Source organism: Coregonus lavaretus (assembly GCF_964263955.1).
Source record: "Coregonus lavaretus genome assembly, chromosome: 7".
NCBI lineage: Eukaryota > Metazoa > Chordata > Actinopteri > Salmoniformes > Salmonidae > Coregonus > Coregonus lavaretus.
In genome coordinates, this window is record NC_139994.1 from 33,190,594 (window position 1) to 33,210,045 (window position 19,452).

General features: G+C 43.2%; 1 pseudogene across 1 annotated transcript in view; it reads left to right on the plus strand.

Moving 5' to 3' along the window:
- The window catches only part of LOC311132505 (oxysterol-binding protein-related protein 10-like), a 91,367-nt pseudogene that overhangs the window by 13,404 nt on the left and 58,511 nt on the right, over positions 1-19,452 (plus strand). The window contains exons 2-5 of the transcript XR_014615357.1: positions 6,412-6,587; positions 11,437-11,516; positions 15,195-15,266; positions 18,597-18,797. The product of XR_014615357.1 is annotated as an oxysterol-binding protein-related protein 10-like (transcript). The remainder of the gene's footprint in view (positions 1-6,411; positions 6,588-11,436; positions 11,517-15,194; positions 15,267-18,596; positions 18,798-19,452) is intronic.

A 19,452-nucleotide genomic window follows, 5' to 3' on the forward strand; every position in this document is an offset into this window, starting at 1 on the left:
AAGTGAAATGAAAAAAATTACTTGTTTCAAAAAATTATTGAAAATAAATAACGGAAAGGTGGCACATGCATATGTATTCACCCCCTTTGCTATGAAGCCCCTAAATAAGATCTGGTGCAACCTATTACCTTCAGAAGTCACATAATTAGTTAAATAAAGTCCACCTGTGTGCAATCTAAGTGTCACATCATCTGTCACATGATCTCAGTGTATACAGTGGGAAGAACAAGTATTTGACACACTGCCGATTTTGCAGGTTTTCCTACTTACAAAGCATGTAGAGGTCTGTCATTTATATCATAATCTAAAACAAAAATCCAGAAAATCACATTGTATGATTTGTAAGTAATTAATTTGCATTTTATTGCATGACATAAGTATTTGATCACCTACCAACCAGTAAGAATTCCGGCTCTCACAGACCTGTTAGTTTTTCTTTAAGAAGCCCTCCTGTTCTCCACTCATTATCTGTATTAACTGCACCTGTTTGAACTCGTTACCTGTATAAAAGACACCTGTCCACACACTCAATCAAACAGACTACAACCTCTCCACAATGGCAAAGACCAGAGAGCTGTGTAAGGACATCAGGGATAAAATTGTAGACCTGCACAAGGCTGGGATGGGCTACAGGACAATAGGCAAGCAGCTTGGTGAGAAGGCAACAACTGTTGGTGCAATTATTAGAAAATGGAAGAAGTTCAAGATGACGGTCAATCACCCTCGGTCTGGGGCTCCATGCAAGATCTCACCTCGTGGGGCATCAATGAGGAAGGTGAGGGATCAGCCCAGAACTACACGGCAGGACCTGGTCAATGACCTGAAGAGAGCTGCACCACAGTCTCAAAGAAAACCATTAGTAACACAATACGCCGTCATGGATTAAAATCCTGCAGCGCACGCAAGGTCCCCCAGCTCAAGCCAGCGCATGTCCAGGCCCGTCTGAAGTTTGCCAATTACCATCTGGATGATCCAGAGGAGGAATGGGAGAAGGTCATGTGGTCTGATGAGACAAAAATAGAGCTTTTTGGTCTAAACTCCACTCGCCGTGTTTGGAGGAAGAAGAAGGATGAGTACAACCCCAAGAACACCATCCCAACCGTGAAGCATGGAGGTGGAAACATCATTCTTTGGGGATGCTTTTCTGCAAAGGGGACAGGACGACTGCACCGTATTGAGGGGAGGATGGATGGGGCCATGTATCGCGAGATCTTGGCCAACAACCTCCTTCCCTCAGTAAGAGCATTGAAGATGGGTCGTGGCTGGGTCTTCTAGCATGACAATGACCCGAAACACACAGCCAGGGCAACTAAGGAGTGGCTCCGTAAGAAGCATCTCAAGGTCCTGGAGTGGCCTAGCCAGTCTCCAGACCTGAACCCAATAGAAAATCTTTGGAGGGAGCTGAAAGTCTGTATTGCCCAGCGACAGCCCCGAAACCTGAAGGATCTGGAGAAGGTCTGTATGGAGGAGTGGACCAAAATCGCACGCTCAAGTTTTCAGTTTTTTTGTCTTATTTCTTGTTTGTAAAATAGGAAAAATGCCAAGGGGAGTGAATACTTTCGCAAGCCACTGTATATCGTGACATTATATATCTTTATCGTCCGGACAGTGGAAAATATTGTGAAATGAATTTTTGTTCATATCGTCTACCCCTACTGTTCAGCAATCTTATGGCTTGGGGGTAGAAGCTTTTCAGGAGCCTTTTGGTCCCAGACTTGACGCTCCGGTAACGCTTGCCGTGTAGCGGCAGAGCGATCAGTCTGTGACTTGGGTGGCTGGAGTCTTTTGACAATTTTTAGGGCCTTCCTCTGACACCACCTGGTATAAAGGTCCTGGATGGCAGAGAGCTCGGCCCATTGATGTACTGGGCCATACGCACTACCCTCTGTAGCGCTTTGCGGTCGGATGCCAAGCAGTTGCCATACCAAACGGTGATGCAGCCAGTCAAGATGCTCTCAATGGTGCAGCTGTAGAACTTTCTGAGGATCTGAGGGCCCATGCCAAATCTTTTCAGCCTCCTGAGGGGGAAGGGGTGTTGTCGTGCCCTCTTCACGACTGTCTTGATAACAATAGGTCCTTAGTGATGTGGACACCGAGGAACTTTAAGCTCTCGACCTGCTCCACTACAGCCATGTCGAGTCGTGGGTGAACAGGGAGTACAGGAGGGGACTTATGCCGTGTTCAAAACAACTGGGATCTCGGAAATCTGCGACTTCAGTGCATTCAAAACAACTGGGAACTCTGGGGGGAAAAAAACTAGCTCCGACTGGGGACAAATTGATTTGAACGGTCATCCAACTCGGGAGCTCAGGCCTCTTTGTAGAGCTCCGACTTTCCAACCTGAAGATCACTGACGTCATGATTTGACTTTCGAGTTGTTTTGAACGCAGCATAATCACGCACCCCTGTGGGGCCCCGTGGCAGATGTTGGTGCCCACCATCATTATTTTATTTAACCCAGTAAGTTGACTGGGAACTCATTTACAGCAACGACCTGGGGAATAGTTACAGGAGAGAGGAGATGAATGAGCCAATTGGAAGCTGGGGATGATTAGGTGGCCATGATGGTGTGAGGGCCAAATTGGAAATTTAACCAGGACTCTGGGTTAACACGCCTACTCTTATGATAAGTGCCATGGGATCTTCAGTGTCCACAGAAAGTCAGGACACCCGTTTAATGTCCCATCCGAAAGATGGCACCATTGGGAATTGGGATATGTTTTTTAGACCGGAGGAAAGAGTGCCTTCTACTGGCCCTTCAACACCACTTCCAGCAGCATCTGGTCTCCCATCCAGGGACTGACCAGGACCAACCCTGCTTAGCTTCAGAGGCAAGCCAGCTGTGGAATGCAGGGTGGTATGCTGCTGGCACCTGGAGGTGGCCTGCCAGGAAGTCCAGCATCCAGTTGCAGAGGGCGATGTTTAATCCCTGTGTCCTTAGTTTAGTGCTGAGCTGTAGTCCATGAACAGCATTCTTACATATGTGTCCTTTTGTCCAGTTGGAAAGGGCAGTGTGGAGTGCAGTAGAGATTGCGTCATCTGTGGATTTTGTTGGGGCGGTATGTGAATTGGAGTGGGTCCAGGTTGTCTGGGATGATGGTGTTGATGTGTGCCATGATCAGCCTTTCAAAGTATTTCACAGATGTGAGTGCTATGGGGCAATAGTCATTTAGACAGGTTACTTTGGCATTCTTGGGCACAGGGACTATGATGGTCTGCTTGAAACATGTATGTATTACAGACTGGGTCAGGGAGAGGTAAAAAATGTCAGTGAAGACACTTGCCAGCTGGTCAGCGCATGCTCTGAGTACATTTCCTGGTAATCCGTCTGGCTCTGTGGCCTTGTGAATGTTAACCTGTTTAAAGGTCTTACTCACATTGGCTACGGAGAGCGTGATCACACAGTCGTCTGGAACAGCTTGTGCTCTCATGCATGGTTCAGTGTTGCTTTCCCCGACGCGAGTATAGGAGGTATTTAGTTCATCTGGTAGGCTCGCGTAACTGGACAGCTCGCGGCTGGGTTTCCCTTTGTAATCCGTAATAGTTTGCAAGCCCTGCCACATCTGACGAGCGTCAGAGCCGGTGTAGTAGAGAGAACACTCGGTCCAATCAGTGTGCTTTGTCTAGACTTTCAGTTTATTTAACATGACTTGAGCTTGCAGTTAGTGCTTTACACAGTGTCTCCTAAGGTATCATGTTTAGAGATCTATAAAGATGGTGGTAAGATGGTATTATTTATCTATTTTATCAAAATGTATGAAGAATGAAGCCGCGCAACTCAATATTAGGAAGGTGTTGGTAATGTTTTGTACACTGTGTATATCATGCATAGGTTATGTTTCTTCATTTTTAGCTTTGTGTGCCGATTTCTAGCTATCCATGTTGCAGAGATCAGCACAGCAACATTTTTGATTTGGTTTAATAAAAAATACTGACGCAAACGTTAAAAAGAGGGACAAAGTGCTGCTTTTTTGACTGATTCGCCTCATGATTTGTTTGACAGGACTTTGTTTTCATTCTCCCTAGGGATATTTTCCAGGATTTTGTTTTTAACCATATGACCTGATTTATATATATATTTCTTTACAGCTGATTTATTACTATGTCCTACCATACAACTAGGGTTTGGAGTTTTACCTGGTTAAGTTAGCCTACCAGATCAGGAAAAACTCTGGGCCCCAGCAAAACTATCTCCCCCCCACCACTCTGGGACCTGTGGTGCCACCTCAGAAATCATCACACAATGTTACAAATGAAAACACATATATTTGTATGATCTACTATCAAAAACATTTCACTCACATATCTAAACATTTTGAAATAGTGTCAACATTTTAAAAAATGGTGGCGGAATGGGCTTCCATAGTTTTACGTGGCTCAGTGCATCCAGCAGCTACTGCGACAATTTCAGAATGTAACAGGCTGCAATTTCAGGTAAAACTCAATAAAGCAGGCCTCAAATATAAGGAAAATGTCTATACATTTCAGCTGTTTCAAAAACATTGCTCTGCTATTACCATTTCTACTGTAGTAGTGTTGAGCTCAACGAGACAATTCTGTTTACATTGCTCTGCTCAAAAGGGGGGCAATTGTCGGGCCAGTGCCGTGCGCGATCTCCGAAGGTAGTGCTCAAGACGTATTGTCTCTCGAGAATCGATACCTCTCGAGAACCTCTCGAAAATGTGCCTTTGCTATTGTCAATGTGAAAACGGTCTATGATGATGATGATGATGCTCTCGGTTCCGGTTGTAGCAGTGTGGTTCCGGTTGTAGCAGTGTGGAGGATTGTGTTGTTTTTGTCTGTGGGTGTTATTGACCTGTAAGGAAGTGCTCACACGGCTTGTTCCAAAGCCTGGTCAATAGAGCTGCTTCTCTAATAGTGCATGGAAAACGACGATTGATCGGCAGCAAGATAATTTCCGGTTAACAACACTTCCGGGTTTAGATGGCTGTACAATGAAAAGCCAACCGAACAGCGTAACACTATCTATGTCATGAATGCTTTGTTGTGACAAGTCAGTCCAATAGGTGACAGACTGGTACTGTCCCATAGCCAGGACTGGTGTGTGTATATCCTTTACTTGCTCTGTGTGTGTCATGTTGCAGGCTCTCAGACTGAAATTCAATTAGGCCTAAGGTAGGAGCCATTCATTAATCACAAAGGTTACAAACCTGTCTGATTCCGTTTTAATTTTCACTCCGCGAGCTGTGGGCTCCAGCTGCTCCACTCAAGGTACCTTATACACTCTAATGACGTCTTGGGTAGTTTGGGATTTAGTCGGTGGGTAGGTGTTGATGTCACTTCTTAATACGCTCAGTAATGTGGCTGAAGCTTCTATAATGAAGAGCTCCAGTGAATATCTGGCAAGCTTTTTACATGAAAGGTGAGGAATTTTAGTGGTGGATTTCCTCCCATGCTGTATGTGTGCTCTCTCTCGCTGTATCGTGACTGCATTACTTAGCAGTTGCAATTACTGCTAAAGCAATAGAAGTATTAAACAATGATTGGACACTGTTAACAAACCTCCAAACAAGCTTCAACGCCATACAACAACACTCCGTTTTGTCACCAAAGCCCCATATACTACCCACCATTGTGACCTGTACGCTCTTGTTGGCTAGCCCTCACTACATATATTCGTCGCCAAACCCACTGGCTCCAGGTCATCTATAAATCACTGCTAGGCAAATCCCCGTCTTACCTTAGCTCACTGGTCACCATAGCAACACCCACCCTTAGTCTGCGCTCCAGCAGGTATATCTCACTGGTCATCCCCAAAGCCAACACCTCCTTTGGCCGCCATTCCTTCCAGTTCTCTGCTGCCAATGACTGGAACGAACTGCAAAAATCTCTGAAGCTGAAGACTCTTATCTCCCTCACTAACTTTAAGCGTCAGTTGTCAGAGCAGCTTACCGATCACTGCACCTGTTCACAGCCATTCTGAAATTAGCCCACCCAACTACCTCATCCCCATATTGTTATTTATTTTGCTCATTTGCACCCCAGTATCTCTATTTGCACATCATCTTTTACACATCTATCATTCCAGTGTTAATACGAAATTGTAACTATTTTGCACTATGGCCTATTTATTGCCTTACCTCCATAACTTACTACATTCGCACACATTGTATATATAATTTCTGTTTGTATTTTTGACTTTATGTTTAGTTTACCCCATATGTAACTCTGTGTTGTTGTTTTTATCGCACTGCTTTGCTTTATCTTGGCCAGGTCGCAGTTGTAAATGAGAACTTGTTCTCAACTGGCTTACCTGGTTAAATAAAGGTAAAATAAAAAAATAAAAAATGATTAGGACATGAAAATAAATGATAATATAAATGTTTCTCTCCCTCCCTTCTATTTTGTTCTCTTTTACTACCCCTCCCTTTCTCTCACCCTCTCCTACAGGTACTTTGTGCTGGATCCAGAGCTGGGACAGCTGCAGTACTTTGTAAATGAACAGGGCAAGAGCCAGAAGCCCAGGGGCTCCCTGCCTCTGATTGGTGCATCGGTTGTCCAGAGTGATGAGGCACCACACATGTTTATCGTCAACTCATTCAATGGCGAGCTTTACAAGCTCAGAGGTACGCTGAACCTTATTGGCAATCATTCAGCTTTAACAAATTAAACTGTTATAATAATAAGTATTTATTTTACATGCTGCATAGTCAGAGATTGAGCATTCAGGGAGATTGCATGGGGACATTGGGGAGATTGCATTGCCTTATGGGTGTTTTGCAGTTGTGCCATATAGTGATACCACTTGAGCAGCTTAAATTGTGCACTGGGGAAAAAACATTCCCAACAACCCAGTCTTTGTTTTGGAAAAGCATATAATGAAATTGAACCTGTGATGTTGTAACTTAGCTTCATGAATATTTCATGAGTCACATTACTAACTTTCATTTCGCCAACTCTATTTCCCACACTTGACATGAGTTCTCTCGAGCTAGCATGAGTGGGCTACTTCACGGGTATTCTAGATAAGCTGCCTTGTCGCATTGCTGAAAGTTTGAACAGGGTAATTTGTAAGTTGCTCTGGATAAGAGCGTCTGCTAAATGATGTAACTGGTCTGGTTGATACATCCTGTCAAAAGGGACACTTCCCTCTGAGCTATGGTTGAGTCATAGGTCCATTGGGTTTAAACTGGTCACTATGCTATAGGCTCGCTCTGTCAGAAGTAGGACTGGGACGATACCAGTACCACAATATTTTTTCCATGGCAAAAATGAAAAGACGAAGCAGACCGAACTCGTTGGTCCTTTAAAAACCTGCTGTATGTAAAATATTGTGTGCTATAGCTTAGAAAATAAACAAATGTGACTCTGGATGACGACATAATGATGTTTGTTTCAAACATTAGGGCTGTTTACCTAAAGAAATTGAATCCGCTTTGTGTTTTGTTTCCTTGCCACAATACTAATGAGTATCGCGGTTCTGGTATCGTCCCGGCCCTAGTCCGTAGCCTGTATCCACTGATGCAGCGGGAGACTCCCTGTCGCTCTGCTTTAGACTGTGTAATGTCCCTGTACATTCCCCAAGGGAGGTATCAGAATAACTTGCCCTGTATCTGTGGATGACTCAGTGATCCATCTATTGAGCTCAGAGCAAGCTATAGTCCCACAGAGAATAAGTAATTGTAGCAAATCAATGTAGGAGTAGGGATCCACTGACTACAATGTAGAGATGGAACTAGATATAGCGTAAATAAAGATGAGAAAAGGTTAAATGACAATCCTTATCAAAGAAGCTAGTTGGGTGTATGTTGTGTTGTTGAAAGGGCTAAACACTATACTTAGTGGCATACAAGTCGTTCCTCTGATTGGGATGGTGACATTTGAATAAAGCTCCAGTTTGCCAGAATTAAGTCAAATGACGGAACAATACCCTTTAGTGTAGCGACCTTTCATGAGTTGTTGACTAAGATTTGTAGGTGCACCTTAAATCTCACACGGTTGTCATGGAAACCCTGGGCCTCTACTGGGAAGGGAGAAATTCAAGGTTCAACCAGGAACACGTTTCCTGTTCGACCTTTGGCGAATCTGCAACAACAGACCTCTGTAGTATCACCTTATGGGTGATTTGTACAGCCCAACTGTGAATGTGTCCTTTCTTTCCATGATGTGGATGTCCTTGAATCCCCCTTCACAAACTGTCAAATGTCAAGTCACTGAGAAGGTGCATATTTCTGTAAGCCAATAATCTCCCTTCAAGTGTCCTTGGTCGAACATTTGATCTCAACTCATAATAAACATTTTGAGAATGTTGTATTCAAGCCATAGGGAATTATGTGAGATCTGATACAGGCGCTAAAGCACAGGCTTTGTCTTCATCTGATATCCAACCAAGGGAGCATAGGGTAAATCGTTTTAGTCGAATAAGAGCGGGAGCATTATGTTTCGAGCTTCGCCCGGAGCCATGCTCATTGCTCCAGAGTGTATGAAATAAAAAGGGGAAAACAGCATTAATTAAATCCTGTTTGAATGATCAAATGGCTAATTAAAGCTGTTGATCACATGATGCCATGAATAAGACACAAGGGCTGTTTAGAAGAGTCAAGTTATTTTGACGGCTTTTCAAGGGTTCTAATTGAGATGCCTGACTGCATATCAGACATTATTGTGAATTATTGAAGTAGTATAATGCTTTATAGAGGATATGGTGCTAACACCATAGACTGCAGAATCCCACTGCAGAATCCGACAAAGACTAAATATTTTTTAAGATCAATGAGATTATCAATGGAGCCTTATATGCAATGTTATAAAATATTTAATATTGCCTAGAACAAATTCAAGCTCATCCAGAATAAGGATCCATATTACTTCTACATACTATGGCTGGCAAAATAAAGGAAAGAGCAACACAAAGTGTCTTAGGGCTCAGACACGCCAACAGCGTTTGCTGGCAGAGAGTACTTAGCATCTCTGAACAGAGTGCCAGCCGTAATTTGCGAACTGAGTACACACCGATTTTACATGTAGAATCAAGTGAAAATGTCAAGTCACACGTCTATAGTGGTTGGTCCCTAAAACACAGCACGCTGAACGATGTGTGTGACTTTAATAGGGCGTCGGGCCACCACGAGACAGAATAGTTAATTTCGCCTTGGCATAGATTCTTTAAGTGTCTGGAACTCTTTTGGTGTTTTGTATAAGGTGGTGGAAAACGCTGTCTCAGGTACCACGCTAGAATCTCCCACAAGTGTTTAATTGGGTTGAGATCTGGTGACAAAGGCTGTGTTTACACAGGCAGCCCAATTCTGATCTTTTTTTCCACTAATTGGTCTTTTGACCAATCACATCAGATCTTTTTCAGAGCTGATCTGATTGGTCAAAAAGCTTGCACTGCGTAGTATAAGCTCCAGGCTTTACAATGTTCTTTCCAGCAACTGCAATAATTCCTACTGTCCCATAGTAGTCATGTTTAATAACTTAACTTCCAACAGTTATGAAGTACATATTCAGCGTGCTGCCCTGTCATTATCTCCACTCACCTTAATCAGATCCCCCACCAGCTCCCACAAAAGTATGAGACTATTATTTTAGCCAACAACATCCACTCGATCACTGTAATTAGCATCAGTGTAATTACATGGCCATGGTTAAATGCTTGAATGGCAATGGATAGACATTAGTGCTCTCTCTTTAGAGTCTATATTGAAGCGTATGTTGACCCCCTTATTGAAATTAAAATGGAATGTGTAGAGCATTGCTGACTAGGACGGGAGACCGTTGTTGCTCATTGTAAATGGGTAGGACTGTGTTGTGCTGCTTGTTCTCATTTGCCAAAACAAGCGTGGCTCATGCATCAACTGAATGGAACTGCCGCCCCTCCAACTCCAAACCAGGGACCTTTTTGAACAAAACACCAGCTTTGAATTTTTGATTAGCCTTGGCCTTCTTTTGGTGTTACCTTTTAGACGGAGCACAAGAATGACCTGGTCTTCGCTAAGTAAGGATTAGTGTGCAAGTAGCTCATGTTAGCGACTAAGCGTCCTTTTCATCATTCAAAACAGGTGCATATTTGCATATCCACATAACCGCTCAGCACTGCCAGATCCACCTCTGTTCATTGCAGCTAGCTAATTATGTACAATCACGGCAAAGCTTGTATAAATCAAGACCCAAAATTGCTGATCTAAATGTGTCGCAGACTGTAAACTGAGACGTTTTGAAAGGAAAATATATGCTGATGGTCTTAACAGACTGACAGCTGGGTACAGGTGTTTCATTATGAATAGCCTACATGAACACAGCCTTCTCTTGAGAGAGCAGAGGAGCTATTCACTGGAGAAGGTACTGTTTTAAGTGTCACATTGACATTTGTCAGTGTGGATGAGTCTCCTTCTGTCTCTTCACTCAGGCGACATTTCAGGTGCTTGAAAAATGCCTTAAGTGATTGACAGATACTCATGTCACAGTGCTCAAATGAGGCCATTACCATTCCAAGAAATGACTCATTCTCGAGCTAAACTCGCATGAATATAGATTCAACATTCAGCACTCCACCGTTCATGATCAACGTGCCCATTGTTTCAGTTAATCACTAATAGGGACTCCAGGAGTCCAGACAATGCTGCTATATTCGGTTCCGTTGCTAATGAAATGTTCTTATTTTCTCCTTGGATAGTTACCATAGCAACTGGAGACTTTGGTACATGTATCTCACTGAATAGGTTGAGATGCTGAATTGCTCTTGAACTAAAGTTTTACCAGTCAGTCACAATGATCAGCCAATTGGTCTAGCTAGTCTAGACGAAAGAGGTTGTACCATTTGTAGACAGGCTCTGCCAATTAATCAGTTAATGAAATGAAACAGGCTTATTGGTGTGTCTGGCCTCGGAGGGCAGTTTACAGCAGTTTACTGTCTTGTAAAACAAAAGGGGTCCAGTGAGTCACTTTTTCCATGGTTGGTGTTTGGATAGCAGGCCGTCTCTGGGCCTGTGAAATGTCTGCCATTTTAGCTACTCACACACACACTGTTGCCCCCATCATTGAGAGTTTAGGTGAAAAATCAAGCTTTCCATCAATCTGAAAGTGTGTCTTAGAAAATGTTTTAGTGTGTTGTAGAATAAGGACACAGATGCTATTGTAAAGTTCAGTAGTTTACGAGCCCCTACACAGGGAGTTTGGGATCAACATAACAAACTAGTACTGATGCACTACAGTACTGAGTTCTGATGCACTACAACTATCAGACCCTGACCCTGTATCAGAATACACAGTACATTGGCTGATAATGTGTCAGACAAAAATTGGATGTCAATCTGAAAAGTGATATGCAATACAGAATGACATACATTTTGTGATGACTACCTACCTATTGAACTGACCGTTAACTCGTATGATGATGATTTCCTATTTCTCCCATTGTGACGATGATTGTTATCGGAAATTAACATCTGATTCGCTCCTTTTGTGTCTCCGTAGCATCCGATGCCAAAGAGCAGCAGTTCTGGATGAACCAACTCCAAGCGTGTGCCAGACGCCATTCCGACAGCAGTGCCAAGGTGTGTACAACACACACACACACACACACACACACACACACACACACACACACACACACACACACACACACACACACTGCAGTCACTACTAAGCTCTAGCTCCTGGATATGTCCCTCAGGAGGAGCGGTGCAGTGACAGGGAAGCCTTGACTTTCCCTTAGAGATTAATATACCACTGAGTTTACAAATCGCATCCCACTTCTGTAAGCACAGCTCAGATTTATTGAATTACTTGGGTTCAGGCACCTTGGAGAAAATGAAATTGCTGTTAATATGGCTTTGGACAGATTGCTTGAATGGACAACTATGGTATTAGTGTAGGGGTCGAGAGAAAGGCTGTAGTTTGAGAGAAAGTAGCTTTGTGGTTGTGAGATTTTGTCGCAAACCGCTGTTGTTGGGTGCATTGTTGGCACACTGAAACAGCAAATGCTCTTTCCGATAGTGGTTGGATTTTGGAATTCTTTAGCTTTCATGCAGTCTCAATGCACACAGCAGGCACAGATAGATAACATTCATAGCCTTCAGAAAGTATTCATACCTCTTGACTTATTACACATTTAGTTTTTTCACAGCCTAATTTCAAAATGGATTGAATATTTATTTTTCTCTCACCCATCTACACACAATACCCCATAATGACAAAGTGGAAACATGTTTTTAGAAATGTTACCAAATTTATTGAAAATCAAATATCTCATTTACATAAGTATTCACACCCCTGATAGAATCACCTTTGGCAGCAATTACAGCTGTGAGTCTTTCTGGGTCTCTAAGAGATTTTCACACCTGGATTGTACAATATTTGCACATTATTCTTTAAAAAAGGATTTTAGCAATGTCAAGTTGGTTTTTGAGCATTGCTAGACAGCCATTTTCAAGTCTTTCCATAGATTTTAAAGCCAATTCTTAAGACAAAACTGTAACTAGGCCACTCAGGAACATTCAATGTCATCTTGGTATGCTACTCCAGTGTAATTTGGCCTTGTGTTTTAGATTATTGTCCTGCTGAAAAGTGAATTTGTCTCCCAGTGTCTGTTGGAAAGCAGACTGAACCAGGTTTTCTTCTAGGATTTTGGCTGTGCTTAGGTCTGTTCCGTTTCTTTTTATCCTAAAAAACTCCATAGTCCTTGCCGATGACAAGCATTCACATAACATGATGCAGCCACCACCATGCTTGAAAATATGAACAGTGGTACTCAGTGTTGTATTGGATTTGCCCCAAACATAACGCTTTGTATTCTGGACATAAAGTTAATTTCTTTGCAGTTTTACTTTAGTGCCTTATTGCAATCAGGATACATGTTTTGGGATATTTGTTATTCTGTACAGGCTTCCTTCTTTTCACTCTGTCATTTAGGTTATTATTGTGGAGTAACTACAATGTTGTTCCATCCTATCACAGCCATTAAACTCTGTAACTGTTTTAAATTCACCATTGGTGAAATCCCTGAGTGGTTTCCTTCCTCTCCGGCAACTGAGTTTTACATTTTAGTCATTTAATAGATGCTCTTATCCAGAGCTACATTTAGGGTTAAGTGCCTTGCTCAAGGGCAAGACAGATTTTTCACCTAGTCGGCTTGGGGATTCGAACCAGCGACCTTTCGGTTACTGGCCCAATGCTCTTAACCGCTTGGCTACCTGCCTCTCAGGAGTTAGGAAGGACGCCTGTATCGTTGGAGTGACTGGGTGTATTAATACACTATCCAAAGTGTAATTAATAACTTCACCATGCTCAAAAGGATTTTCAATGTCTGCTTTTTATTAGATTTTTACCCATCTACCAATAGCTGCCCTTCTTTGCTGGGGATTGGAAAACCTCCCTGGTCTTTGTGGTTGAATCTGTGTTTGAAAATCACTGCTTGACTGAGGGACCTTACAGATAATTGTATGTGTGGGGTACAGAGATGAGGTAGTCGTTAAAAAATCATGTTTAACCCTATTCTTGTACACAGAATGAGTCCATGCAACTTATTATGTGACTTGTTAAGCACAGTTTTACTCCTGAACTTATTTAGGCTTGCCATAACAAAGGGGTTGAATACTTATTGACTCAAGCTATTTCAGCTTTTCATTTTTAATGAATTTGTAAACATTTCTAAAAACATACTTCCACTTTTACATTATGTAATCCATTTTAAATTCAGGCGTGAATACAGATGAGTATTTGGGCTCACGAGTGGCGCAGCGGTCTAAGGCACTGCATCTCAGTACTAGAGGCGTCACTACAGACCCTGGTCCGATTCCAGGCTTTATCACAATCCGGACGTAATTGGGAGTCCCATAGGGTGGCGCGCAGTTGGCCCAGCGTCGTTTGGGTTTGGCCGGGGTAGGCTGTCATTGTAAATAAGAATTTGTTCTTAACTGACTTGCCTAGTTAAATAAAGGTTAAATAAATAAATACATGATTGCGTACCATCACCTCGGAGAGTGATCCTCTCTAGTAGATCTTATCTTGGCACCCCTCGTACACCTGCTCCTCCCTCCTCTACCCCTCTAACTCTCCTGCTATCTCCTCCCATAGGGCTTTGCAGCTGCTACAGTAGGAGTCAGCTATTCCCTTTGTAGAGTATCATCCCTGATTCTCTGTCTGTTTGAGAGTGAGAGGTAACCTGGGTACGTGCCACCTGGCAATAGCTTTGAAGGGGAACCCTTCCAAACCTATAAACTCTTTTTGATTTCAAAAGTTTTTGTGTGGGAAGGTCTGTGAAAGTCAGATTCAAGTCAAGGTCATGTTGAATCAGGACTGCCACCTGAGTGTTTAGTTTTTTTATTATACTGCAGCATATTGTGTTGTCTTTGTAGGAAAATGTTTCAGCAAATGGCCTATTCTTCAGTATACTAAATGTATATTTTGCTGTTTTTCTCTTCCTTTCATTCGCTCTCTCCTTCGCTTTCTCTCTCCCTCTCCCACCATCTCCCCATGTCTACAGACTGATTGTGTGAGTGCACCGCAGCAGTCTACAATCAATGCTCTCTCTGTCTGCATCTCCTCGCTCTCTCCCATCATGCATCACCCCCATTTCCTCCACCCCTGCCTCGTGGCACAGTAACTCTCATAAATATTGTTCCTGTTTCCTGTCAAAAAGACACGTTTCCTTATGTAAATGAGTTTATGTTAATCCATTGCCACTGTAGACTTGATTTGGGGAGTGTATAGAATAGAATTTGGGGAAGTATGGCTGGTTATGGACTCCTGCTTTCTTGGTATAATAGATAAGAGGGTAGCAGACCATGCATTCATCATCTCTGGAGCTCCAGCACAGCCTTATTGTTGGTCTCTGTTGGCTATGCACTGTGTCTGTCCGGGGTACATTGAAGCCAGTCTCCATGTGACAGAGGAGCCAGTGGCGTATCAGCCTCATTATGGAGTTACCCCATCCTCTGGATCTCTGCTGTGGGCCTTGACAGCCTGGTTTGGAAGTCACTGGGTTGTGAAGGGAACAGTAGAGATTTAGAACCTTCTGTATAGGAGTGAGCCAACCAGTTCATTTTAACAGTGGACGGAAGAAACGGAATCCGTTTTGCATCTGGGTCATGTTCAGTAGGGCACATAGTTTTGTAATGGAAAACAAAAATGGGCTTTTCTTATTGGACAAGTTCAGGTAGTATCTTTCCATTTCCCCACCTACTGAACACGACCCTGTACTGAGTTCTATGTTATTTTGTGTTTTGCCTTAGGTGTGGAAGTTTAAGGGATCGGATGAGCACCTGAATGTGAAGAGAACGACGGGAGGCAGCCAGGAGGGGCTGGTGAGTCAAGATGCACCCGTCCACACCTGAGCTACTGACCTTGTACCAACAACTCACCCTGTACAAATAACTGATCCAACATAAACACCTGCCTACTCAATTTTCAGAGCTCTATATACTGAGACATAAATACACTTATAGGGTTGTCCATGTCTTCATCTCTCGCTGTGTCCTGGTTCTCACTTTCTGCACTCCTCCATATATTTCAAAGTGTAGAAAAAGCCTGTATGTTCTTGAAAGCTTTCATTGCAAACTCTCACATGCCACATACACCGTATAGCTATTCACTTTTTCAAAAAGTGCTGCACAGTTGAATAGACAGAGAAGTCCAATTATACTCCTTAACTTGGATCAGTAAGAAGAGGGTTTTTTCCTCTTGTCAAAAGCGGGTGGGCTTTTTTGGGTTCCTGTACCGTGACAGACAACCGTAGTAGTCTAATCGTGTCTAAGCTTCCCATTCTGCCTCAGAGATCAGAATCGCATCTCCTCCGAAGGCTAAGATGTATTCCTGGCTTAGCAAACACGATCTAGAATGAATCCGTGTAAGCCTGAGCACCGAAATACATTTGGGGAATGAGGGCATTTCTGTTCTATAGTATTTATTATCGCCAATGCTGGGTTTACAACTGATAAGTAAACTGAGCTTTCCTCAGTTTAGCTGCTAATTTACGCTTTCGGTGGAGATTTAAACTTTGTATTCAAAAAGCTGTCAAGCATTTTATACAATTTCTTTCAACGTGTCGGTCACCAGTTACAAATGGCAACCCTTTCTCTGATGTATTTACAATGACTTTCTTTGTACAGTAGTTGGTTCATGTAAGGAAGAAAAGCATGCTTATTTTGCCTTAAGTTACATTTTCTACCACCCTGTAGTGGAAGAGAGGATGTTACTGTGTTATAAAATAACTCTCATGGATGTTTGAAATTCCTCTCATCCCGGCTCTTTGTGGAACTAATTCCCTGCAGAACCCTTAGCATATAATTTGCTTTTGATGCAGGAGTAGTTTGCTCAGGCGGGTATTCGGCGTCAGTCTCTCTTTCAGGTGCCTCTTAAAGGGCCCAGCTGAGCCCCATTGTAGATACATTTGAGTAGATTATTTCTGTCTTTTTGATACCGTCTCCTGACCTATGTGGCGCCCACCACCCACGTTCTATTATGGAGGGCCAAGTCAGCCCAAGCAGTAGGGGCACACCTGTGAGGGGAAGACATGCCGGTTGGGAGGGGGGGAAGGGAGCTTGTTGAAATATTGCTGAGGTTGCAGTAAGTGGAGAGTGACTGCATTATGTATACAGTGTATGTAGATTTATTCACTCATGTGTTTCCTAATAGGGAAAGGCATGAACCAAGGGGTGGTAAATCTTTACCCTTCCCAAATTGGGGACCTAATAGAATGCAGAAATTGCAGAGTTTCATTAGTACACTATTTTTTGTACCCTCATGAGAAAAGTTGTTTCTGTATCCACTGAAAGGAAGAACAAGTAGCATAGTTCACAAGCTTGAATAATCTTTGCAGCATTCATAAATTAGCCTTGCTAGCAGATTGTAACGGGCTAATGTGTTGCTCCATTAGCCGTTACAGGATAGGTCATGTTTTTCGACCAACCTTAAATTGGCGATACTAAATTAGTTCTCGATTCAGGCAAACATGTATCTTCAAAAATGTCAGTATCCATTTGTAGGTGCTTTGTTTGAATTTAGAAAATGCTCCATTTATGTGTATGCCGCCATCTTGTCTATTTCAAATCTTCTCTCATTTATCGAGACAGGTAAGTGACATGCAGCACTTTGGGGTGAACCCACCTGTCTCAATCAATGAGAAAAGATTTGTATACATTGTTGGATTACTTCATGGAGAAAATTATTTTTTATTTTAATAACGGAGCATTTTCTAAATTCAAATTAACCACCTGCAACTGGACACGGAAATTTTAGAAGATGCATGTTTGGCCGAATCAAGAACAAAGATAGTATGGCAAGTTAAGGTTGGTCAAATTATCTGTGCTACTCCACAAACAGTACCTACCCTATAATGGCGAATGGAGCATCACATTAGCCGGTCAACATCTGCTAGCTAACGTTAGCCATGCATGACAGTAACTTTTCCTCTCCCAGCTTCAGTGATACAGATGGTTCTCTCGATCACTCTCTCTTTCTCTGGGTTCAGTGCTCGTTCTCATTATCCTTCCTTCACTCCCTCTCTCTGCCGTCTTCTCACCATTGCAGTTTACTGAAATGCCTGCAGCTCTGTGCCAGTTTTAGAGAGGAAAGACCTGAGCTGCTGTTGAACACATCTAAATGTTGAGTGTTCCCCCATTCTGATTTACTCACTGCTGTAGCTTCATGGCCCTGTTCTCACAGAAAGCTGCTGTCTCGCGATTTGAAACGTTGTTAGGGTGTGAATTTGAATGATACACATACATACTTGCGGCCATTGGAAAAAAGTATCTTGTACTTTCCTGCAGTGTCACAATGTGCCTTTTTCCGTTTGTGACTATTATGGCTCTGAGGTCCTGGGAGCGAGAGTTGCCGCTTCCAAAATAGAAGCCGAGTTGTTTCTCCTCCGGTGAGTAGTGCTCAGGGAGAGAGTAGTTTATTTGATCTATTTATCTATCTTGACTCTGCTCTCTCTCTCGACTGTACTGTGCTGTGCTGTGCCCAGACCTCTGTGGTATCCAGGGTGGAGGGACGCTGTCTCTCTGGAACTGCTGTAAATTGATGGAGGGTGAGGACGGGTTCCGACTGAGAGACATGGTAGACAGACAGACAGACATGGCGGAGGGAAGGAGACAGAGAGGGAAAGAAGGAAGGAGAGAACCAGATTTAATTTTGGTGGTGGTGTAGAGCTATAAAGAAGACGGAAGGCAAACTTTTTAAGTTCTGTTGATAGCTTTTTAAATCTCTTTTAACTGGTCGTTCACCACTACGTACCTTATTTGCTCTTGTCAGGAGGGAAGTAGCCTGAAGCTAATTTAGGAGTTGAGTTCACTGGAGAGTTGGTAGCTTTTGCTCTGGTTTGTTTGGGGTTTGTGATAGCCTGGGTCTCTTGTTAAGGGTTAGTCACGGTTCTCCTCATACGACTGAAATGTGGACCTTTTAAGGAAACCACAAGGTGCTGTCTTCAGTTTGCTGCCCTTCGTCAGGGACTGGTTTCAACATGTCTTTCATACAGTACCCAAGCTTATTCAAGAAGGCTAAACCCCTTTCTGGTTTGACTCACAAACCAGACTCACAGTTCATAGGAGACAGGTGAATGGTAGAAGTAGGAAGTAGTTGAATGGTGTGGCAGTTCATATATCCCTCCTCAATCTTTTTTTGTCTTTTTCTCTCAGGGCTCGTCGTCTTCTGGTCGGTCCCATAGCGTCTCCCTCCTCCCCCACCTCCCGCCAGCCTCCTCCTCGCCTGGTATCCAGAGGCACTTGGTGTGTGCGGGCACACCGAGCAACATCGTGACCATCACCCACCACAAGTCCCCAGCCGCTGCCCGACGGGCCAAGAACCAGTATCCTGGCCGACTACTGGAGGTCAAAGAGGTGGGTGGAACCTGAAACTGTCCCTCTGTGATGACATCATCATGGATTAATTGATTATATATTGTCGTAGGCGCTAGGCAGACTGCCAAATTCATCACAATGTCAGACAGATTGGAGTCATGGAGTTTGGATTTTTAAATGTACTATTTACACAATAGGGAATATTTATGTTCAAAGTACATGACGCAGTCATTTCAAATTGACCCCAACATTGACCCCAACAACTTTTGTTTTAATACTGCACTGTATTTCTTGTCCTATGTGTTCAGTGTTTCTGCCTACCCTCTGGTGGGCCATTGGTGCAATGAGTTCAGCAAATATTTTTTGGCCTGGGCGTCTGACCCGATCAAAATTGACTGCACTGCGCTCTATGTCTCTAGCTTTAGCTGGCTTGGCGTTTCTCTGTATATATCCATACTGCTTAACATGGCATGCGACAAAGGGGAAAGCTAGCTTATAGGCTAGCTCAGCATTTCCCAAACTTGGTCCTGGGGACCCCAAGGGGTGCACGTTTTGGTTTTTGCCCTAGAACTACACAGCTGATTCAAATAAGGACATCATCAAGCTTTGATTATTTGAATCAGCTGTGTAGTGATTGAGCAAAAAACTAAACGTGCACCCCTTGGGGTCCCCAGGACCAAGTTTGGGAAATGCT